Source organism: Acomys russatus, chromosome 32, assembly GCF_903995435.1.
Source record: "Acomys russatus chromosome 32, mAcoRus1.1, whole genome shotgun sequence".
NCBI classification, from domain to species: domain Eukaryota; kingdom Metazoa; phylum Chordata; class Mammalia; order Rodentia; family Muridae; genus Acomys; species Acomys russatus.
The window spans coordinates 17,211,597-17,221,408 of NC_067168.1; positions in this window are offsets into that span (position 1 = coordinate 17,211,597).

The following is a 9,812-nucleotide window of genomic DNA, read 5'->3' on the forward strand; positions in this document are numbered from 1 at the left end:
GTGTCACTGTGTACCATGTGTGTGGGGCATCCACAGAGGGAAGAAAACGGTGCTGGATCCCCTGGAGCTGGAGTTGCAGGTGTTTATGAGCTAACTGATGTGGGCGTTGGAAACTAATAGCTAACCTTGTTGGATGTTTTAAACACATTTCTTAGTTACGTCTATTTCATTTTTTGAAAACCCGTCATTTAATTCTACGCCATAATTTTAATTGGAATATTCTTTTTTTTTTTACTTTGTTATGAAAAACTTGGAAATAAATATAAACACCATACACACAAAAATTAAACATCCCCAAAGACTGTACAACATAACGAACTTATGTACAATTACAACTGACACTCAAAATGGAATCTGTGAGGCTTCATGTAAAATGTATGCATCTATCCACACCAAAACAAAACAAAAATCAGAATTAGAACTAGAAAAACACTTCCCTGCATTCAGACCTTCCTCGGTCCCTCTTATTTGTTATTCCTTATTCTCCTTTCCTAGGGCTATACTGTACCCACATGTATGTCTGTTTACACATAGTCATATTTTATTTACTAGACTCCACAGATGAGAAAGAACATGTGGCTTATTCGCTCTGAAATTGTGTGACTTCACTTAATACATATAGCAGAGTTCTTCCATTTTCCTGTCAAATTTTAACCTCAAATATCTCTAGAACTGAGTAGTATGTGTGTGTGTGTGTGTGCACACACGCGCTCGCGCGCGCATGTCTGCGAGTGTGTGATTTGTTATTCATGAACAATTAGGTTGATTCCAATTCCTTTCTATAATGAATAAAGCAGCAATAACATGGGGTACAACTATCTCTATGATAGGATGTGAAATATCAGGGTCACATGATAGTTCTATTTTTAATTTTTGAGAAATCCCTAAACTTATTTCCACAGAGGCTGTATTAATTTGCGCTCGCACAAACAGTGAATAAGGGTCCCCTTCTCTCTCTCTCTCTCTCTCTCTCTCTCTCTCTCTCTCTCTCTCTCTCTCCACATTATCTCCAACATTCATTGTCAAATTTCTTGATCATAACTGGGTGAAGTTATATCTCAAATAGTTTTAATTTACATTTCCCTGGTGTCTAGGAATATTGAACATTTTTCAAAGTAGTTCTTAGCCATTTTATGTCTGTCTTTTGTTTTTTCTTTCTTTCAAAGTATTTATTCATTCATTTGTCCATTGGTTGATTGGGAGTTTCTTTCCTTTGGTATTTAATTTCTGTAATTCTTTGTAATTTTCAATATTCGCCCCTTGTCTGCCGTGCAGTTGGTAAAGATTTTCTCCCATTCTGTGGCCTGCCTGTGAACTCTGCTGATTGTTTCCTTGGCTCTGTGGAAGTATTTTTTTCATGCAGCCTCACTTGATGACACTGTTGATGTCTGATATCTATTGATGCTCTCGTGTTGTTGACTGATAGTCCATTTTAAAAGTCCTTGCCTACTCCAAGGACTATTCCCCATGTTTTCTTCTGAAACTTTCAATGTTTCAGGTTGCAAACTAAGACCTTTGATCCATTTTGAATTGATTTTTGTGCACAGTTGCTCTTTGTTTATTTGATTGAGAATCCAATGAGCACGAGCAGTATTCCCCGACAACCACTCCCACACCCCTTTAGCGCTTCACATCTATGCTGAAAGAATGGAAATATTTGCAAAGATTGCCTAGAATATCTTTTCATGCTCATCCAGCCAGGAATTGAAATGAGTCACCCAGAGTCACAATATTTTTAAGGAGCTAACATGAATGCCATCGGGGAGCGTGACTTTCTTGAACCATGCTGAACCTTTGGCACTAGCCCATGTAAACGATGCTCTGTAAAATGGCGCCCAGAGAAGGTTTATAAATGTACGTTCTAAGCATCCACAAATATGGAGAACAAAGAGTATGATTCTGCCAACAAGAAACCGGTTTTATTGTGATTTTGACAGACCAGATTAAAGTGGATGGAACCTGAAATTCGTTTGTATGTGTGTATTTCTCTAACTAGATTCTTAGAAACAAGCCCCATCTTTCACTCATTGTGAACAGAACTCCCCCCCTCCCGCCCCCACAGGCTTAACACTAGGAGCTGCTAAGCAGGAGTGTGTGTTGAATGATGGATGCTGTGGATGCTGTGGATGCCACTGGGTAGAGGAATGGAAAATGTAACATCAGAAACCTTGAAGCCCACCATGCAACCAGTTTTCCATAACCCTGGAAAAGGAGCTGTTTTGAGTTTCTTTCCAAGAGGAAATTTAATTAAATGTAGACCACAGTCTTCTTGCCCAGATTCTCCAGCAGTTCCCACTGGAAAGACCTTTTGCCTTTCCAGACATGGGGCTCAGAGCCCTCAGTCAGACACTCTCACTCTCTATGACTCTGTTCATTGCACCTTTAGATGGGAAGTCTCTGCACGCATGCAGGGTTCTGTTTCTAATTTCAAACACATATTTACCAGGCGAGCAAGCTGAGAACACGTTTTGTAAAATTATGCTCTTTTTATCTGGTATCATGCTGTTGAATGCCATGAGCTCTCTGGTTGGCAAAATGAATGGGCCTGTTACACCTTTCTTTATCTGTATAAATGCATATGTTGCCAGACATAACAGCTCAAACTTAAGTAGTACACTATTTATAAATAATAATAATAAAATATGCAAGTCCTTTTGGGTAAGCTCTAGCTGATTAATTAATTCTCACTGAATGATTTTATAGATTTTAACTATCTTTTGTAGTTCTTCACCAAACTATGAAACAATCCAACCACTAACTCATTTCCTAATAATGTTTGTTGTCATCTCATTAGATTCACAATGTACCATCAATTTATTTCTCATTCTTGTGAGAAACATACATATACATGCTACATATATGTATATATACATATATAATAGACATTAAACTAAAACTTGCTTCTACTCCAGCATGCATTTTAAGTTTAATTTACATTATGACACTCCCTCCATTGCTTATTTCCTGAAATACAGACAAATTGGTAGGCCAGTAAGTCCAGCCTTGATGAGTTTGCTGATTCCATAGAGTAAATTCTTCTGTCATATATGATCTTGATGCACTGAATTCCAGTATATCTACAGAGATTCCCAAGCCATTCTATGCTATTTACACTCCACAGCTCTAACAAGACTATAGCCCCAAGAATATATACAATAGTAGAATTATTGAGTAATTGGAAAGGAATGCATTTTGAGGACTTATTCTCTCTCTCTCTCTCTCTCTCTCTCTCTCTCTCTCTCTCTCTCTCTCTCTCTCTCTCTCTCTCTCTTTCCCTCAGACTGTTAAATTGCTATAAAACATGAAATAGCGGGCGTGGTGGCACATGCCTTTAATCCCAGCACTTGGGAGGCAGAGGCAGACGGATCTCTGTGAGTTCGAGGCCAGCCTGGTCTACAAAGCGAGTCTAGGACAGCCAAGTCTACACAGAGAAACCCTGTCTCAAAAAACCAAAAAAATAGAACAAAAATAAATAAATAAAATAATGGCTTTGTTTTTACATCAAGCTGGCAAAATTCCAAGAAATTTCACTTCCAATTCTTACAAGCTATTATAAGCAAGGTTTAACACACTCCTGAGCAGCATCCTCCAAGTCATAGAAAAGCTGGGGTTGAAGAGCTCTCAATAATGGCATGGCCTAATTTGCCTTTATAGATGGGAAAAGCTCAGGCTTGGCTTACTGAAAACTGCACTTATGGTTATTGACAGAGTGGGGAAAAACCCTTCTGCCCCTGCAACTGGTCCAGTCTGATGTGATTTACATCCAGGACCTCAGTGTGGGATCCAGCAGCAGCAATCCTGTGCTGGGTCCAGATAGCAAATGCTTCAAGTTAATCTTCTGCATATCAAGGCTTGGCTTGCCTAGCAGTAGTTCTAATGCAGACTGCCCGTTAGACTCACGTGGAGTACTTAATTTAAGCCCCCATATCTGAGTCCCACCCTCAGAAATTCCATAACTGGATTGCCCAAGCATGGGCGTCTTTTTCAAGGAGGCAGAGACGGTGTTGCTCCACAGTCTAGATCTTTGCTGTGCCACGTGTCCTCCATATGTCTAAAACATGAAGGTTGGCTTTTCCAGAGAAGTAGGGATGTAAGTGACCATATTGGGTGGTGCGACACAGTGACTCCCTAAAATCCAGAATCCCAAGACCTGAATGAAGCCAGGGTTCTCAGAACCCATGAAATGTCTTCTCTATTGCCCTGTCCATCAGGGGGAACAGCAGCTCTGGGAAAGCCTGCAGAGGCAGCAAGCTGTCCCGTGTGATATTTATGTCACCGCCTCTGCTTGATTTCTCTCTCTTTTCACTAGGGAGACTGAATCCAAGGTGTCACCACTACATAAAAGCAACAACATTATGGCTGCCCTCTTCCTTCCCACCCCGTTCTCCGAGCTCCTACAGAAGCAATTTAGTCTTTTCAGATTTAAAGTACTTTATAAAAAGACTCAGCAAACATTTCAGCAAAAATAAATGTCCCTAAATAGCTGCTCTATCCAGTAGAAGTCATGATCACCCGTTTTCCTCCTAAAAGCCTAAAATAGAGCCCACACTTGCACCTCCTTCCAAGGAGCATCCTTCTTTAGCCAGCCCTACTTAGAATCTGGGAGGTTGCACTTTTGGGTCCTGTGAGAGCCTTGTATTTAAAACAATAATAGTAATGATCTTGTTTAAAATCCTGTTCCTCCGGAGATTTAGCAGATGCTAATTTCCAGGAACTGGCAACCAAGCCCTGAGCTGTCTGGAGATGCGGCCCTTGTTGGCTGTCCCCAGGGAACACTATGTAGATAGGTATCAGGGACAGTGCTTCTCAGAAGTTCCTTGAGACCCCCCTCTGGGTTACTTCCTTTAGGCTTCATGTCCCTGCCGGTAATATTGGGATGACACGGTCTGTCACATCAAGGTTCTCCCTGCCCTTACATTCTAATCGCTCCTTTTTTTGGAGCAGGTGGATCTTGCACTTTGATTCAATTTCTGACTTGGCCTGGGCTAATATCGTGAACTGATGGAGCTTGCAGCAGGGAAGGATTCTCCTGTCCCAGCTTGTGTTGGGATGAGTCAAGTACTACTGAAATCTGCACAGTGACTAAAAAACTAAGGGAACCAGGCATAATGACACATGTCTGTACTTCGAGCACTCGGAATGCTGAGGCAGGAGGATTGCCATGGCTTCAAAACTAGCCTGGTCTCCACCATGAGACCCTGTATTTAAAACAAACAAATTTTATGCCCGTGGACATGGCCAAGGAAGCATTGTCTCAGCTACTTTTTCTGTCACTACAACAAAACACCACGTCCAAGGCAAGTTACTCAAGGAAAGATTTATTTGGGACTCATCATCATTAGGTCGAGAAAGCATGGCAACAGGCATGCGCATAAAGGATGCAGCCGGAAGCTGAGGGCTCACTTAAACCACAAATAAGAAGCAGAAAAAGAAAATAAGAATAGCACATGATTATGAAACCCCAAAGCCCACCTCCAGTGACACACTACCACAAGCAAGCCACGCCTCGTAAACCTACCCAAATGGGGCCACCAACCAGGACCCAAGCATTTAAACTCCTGAGGCCATAGGAACATGTCATTCAAACTACCGCGGCATCATCAAAGTCTCTCCTCTGACTGACTCCGTGCCTAAGTCAGTCTCCTAAGGATCCAGAATGGCTCCGGAAGCTCTTCAACTGACAGCAGAGCTTCAAACAATACAGGAGAGTCTGAGGTGTCGTTCTCAGCAGTGCGCACACGCACCAGGCACACAGTAAGGAGAGATCCAAACCCCAGCTGCCCCAGAAGCGTCTGTTTGTCGCTGTAAAGAAGCTGGATGTAGCCCTGTGAGCAGGGCCACAAGAGGTAGATAGATGGGAGAGCCGTGGGACCAAAGAGAACTTTCTGGAGAGAGGGGTCCCAAAGACCAGGTGTCCACTTAACTGTGAAACAGATCTTTATTGGTTGAAAAGGACCCAGCCATTGTTATTTTGAACAGTACAGGGAAATGAGGTGATTGAGCTCGGGATTGACCAAGGCAGTGGCAAGAAGAGGGTCTGTGCTTTTGTACCCTTAGGGACCATGACACTTGAGAAAAACTGTCATTCAGAAATACCTTTCAGTCCTATTTGTTTTTTTTATGCTTGTGATAAATATCATGACCAAAAGCAACTTCAGGCAGGGTTTATTTCACCGTACAGCTTACAATTGTAAAGAGAATCAGAGCAGGAACTGGGGACAGGAGCTAAAGCGGAAGCCACGGAGGAATGCGCTTTCTGACAGACTCCCCATGCCTTCCTCAGATTGCTTTCTTGACTCTACCATTCCATCATAATTAATGAACCACTCCTAGATTTTTAGATGCTTGTGGTTTACATTTTTCTTTAAGAAATAATCATGAACTATTCATTTTAAATTATTGTTTGTTGATGACAGGCTCTAAGAAATACAAATTATTGCTTTTGAACAATTATAAGATTATTGGAACAGTAACAATACGGCAACCAGAAAAGGAGAGGTGGCAATTTAATGGCCCAGTCATACTATAGTAAAGAATGTCTTTTACTGTACTTCTATACTAGTTGGATATTTTAGGATTTAAAAATTCCATTTCATGAGCCAGTAAAAAAAGTTTCAGCAGGTAAAACCACTTGCTTTCAAGCATGACTGTCTAAGTTTGATCCCTGGGTCCCGTGTAAAGTCAGGAGATAAGCAACTCGACATGTCCTCTGACCTCTGCAGATGCACTGAAGCATATACATGCATGTACACACAGACACAGATTCACATGTGTGCGCGCGCACACACACACACACACACACACACACACAGGGCTTCTAGCACCAATGCCCAGTGGGTTACAGTCCTTTAAGTCCAGTTTCAGGGCATTTCACAACCCCTTTTCTGACCTCTCACATACACATGCATATTCTCTCTCTCCCTCTTTCCTTCTCTCTCTCTCTCTCTCTCTCTCTCTCTCTCTCTCTCTCTCTCTCTCTCACACATACACACACACACACACACACACAAATAAAAGAGAAACCCAATCTTTTTTTTAATTGCTTCATTAAAATAGCCACTAAAAACAAAAACAAAAAACGAATAAACAATCAAAAATACACTTGCCTCACCCCAAACTCTAAACCTTCCTGTGACCTTACCCCCAGTTAGAATGGCCATTCTAAAACAATGACACTTAAGGTTTTACACTTTCGCTAGTATTTACATTTTCTTTCTTTTTTTTTTTTTTTTAAGATTTTTATTTTATTATTTATACATTGCTCTGCTGAATGTGTGCCTGCATGTACAGCTGCAGGCCAGAAGAGGGCACCAGATCACATTATAGATGGTTGTGAGGCACGATGTGGTTGCTGGGAATTGAACTCAGGACCTTTGGAAGAACAGACAGGGCTCTTAACCTCTGAGCCATCTCTCCAGCCCCGCATTTACATTTTCGTTCATTTATCCACCATAAAAAAGTGACAGAGTCGAAATTAGAAAAGAAAAAAAAAATCCTGCTTTATTTCCTCCTTCGCTACTCTTGGATGTGTCTTTTTCTCCTGCTTCACATCCTTTATCCTTCATTAGCACCAAAATTGCCTTCTCTAGGTGTCCTGTTTGAAAGCTACTCTATGCTCACACTCACACCCGTCTATATACACCATGTGTGTACATTAGACGTGCAAGAGTGTTTTTTTTCCCTTCTGAGTTTGAGTTACCTTGCTTTAATACTAACCCAAGACCACCAATTTCCCTGTAAATTTTATGAGTTGCTTTTTCTTTACACTGAATGATATTTCATGCCGTACTTGGTTGGTATGGCGTTTTTAATTTGTGCGTTCATTACACGAAAGTAAATTTCTTTGATTAAAAAATATTGCAATTCATTATGAAAGGAGGTGAAGAACTCATGTTATACTTTGTGGGACAGAGTTTTCCACATGTTTACTTACATTTGTGGGCTCCCAGTGTTTCTTCTGTATGACTGGGATTTCTGCCCATTTTTACATTATTTAAACTGTATCACATAGTAAGTCCACAAAAAAAAAGATTTAGAAAGAAAAATGTTCTCTTGTATTCGTAACACTTTGAAGCTGTGAACAAAAAACTCCATCTCGTTCTCTGTACCTTCCCCAGCTAGTACAGCAATGTTAGCCTGTGACAATTGTCCGGTAAGGTCATTCAGAGTGCACGCACTGTTCATGGTCATTTTATAATAAAACAAAAACAACCAAGAAGACACTAGCTGCCTCTCACCAAGAATACCCTAGCACTTTACCTACTATGCGAATGGATGGATAGGTGGTGGGTGGATGGATGGATGGATGCATGGATGGATGCATGGATGAACAAACAAGAGGGCACATAAGGAAGGAGAACAAATTAAAACACTGAAGCAACTTTTTAACCATTATATACTTAATATGTGCTAACAAGAAGTCTGTGGAAAACCACTCTCATAGCTTCCTGTTAGGGGTTCAGAAGGCAAAAAGCTGTGGAAGAGAATTTGGCAATCACTTGTTAAAGTGCATACGTGATTAGCCTTCCACTCAGCAAATCCATGTCTAGCAACCCAGCAAAAGGACATGGTAGTACAAGAAACAGACCACCAATGCACAGGCTGCCCATCGCATGGCTGACTGTAACAGCCAAATGGAAAACTGAAACATGTGTCTATCAACAGAAGGCTGGTGGAGTGAGCCGCAGTATAGCAATGTGATAGTCCACACTACTGCAAAATCAGGTGAGGGCAGCTAGCAAAATCAACGTGTGTGTGTGTGTGTGTGTGTGTGTGTGTGTATGTGTGTGTGTGTGTGTTTGCCTGGGAGCAACCATAATGCCCATCAAAAGGACCACCAATGCCATACACGATAGAACAGAATCAGAAAGTTTAAAATTCAGAAAGTGCTGACTCGGGCTGCATGTGTGAAGCCCAGAAATCATCATAATAAGTGAAGAAAGCAAAGCACAAGATCTCGTGTGACCACATGAAACACTCAGAGGAAGCAAACTCCCTGTGAGAATGTAGACAGGTGGTGGCCTGGGATTAGAAGAAGAGCTGTAAGCAATGAACGGCTACTGAAAGAAGACGAGACTCCTGATAAGCCTATCCAGCACCAAGTAGTCAGCCCTCACCACATACACATACAAACAATAGTGAAAAGCCTCCACAGGATGCATTTATTTATATAGACATGTGTGTGTGTGTGTGTGTGTGTGTGTGTGTGTGTGTGTGTGTGTGTGTAATAATAAAAAAAGAAGCAGTCATGAAGAGGAGTGAGAATTGGAATTGACATAAGGAGTATTTCAAGGGGGAAACAGGAGGTGGAACTGATATAAACACAGCACTCATATATAAAATCCCCTCCCCCAAAATATCCCAAATAAAAAATCATTTTGATACTGATAATTATTTTTATCATAGTTTATTCAGATTACGTCCCGATTGTTATCCCCTCACTTGAATCTTCCTGTTCCTACCCTCCCTCCCTCTCCCTTCCTATTCCCCTCCCCTAGATGTCTGACAGGAGGGGACCTCTTCCCCCACCATATGGCCACAGAGAAGCCAGCTATCCAGATGAGACCTGACAGGCTGTGGTCATTAAAAAATGAATTTTTAAAGAAGGGATGAGCATTAACAAATGAGCACAGCAGGGGTTTTTGAATGATGAAAATGTTCTGAAATCAAGATGATGCTTGAATAATGGTTGAGATATATTAAGAATCACTAAATTATACATTTATATTTACAGTTGAGTTTTATAGCATACAAAGAATTCCTCAATAAAACTATAAAACAATAATGACTGAGGCCATCTCCAACATTCTGTC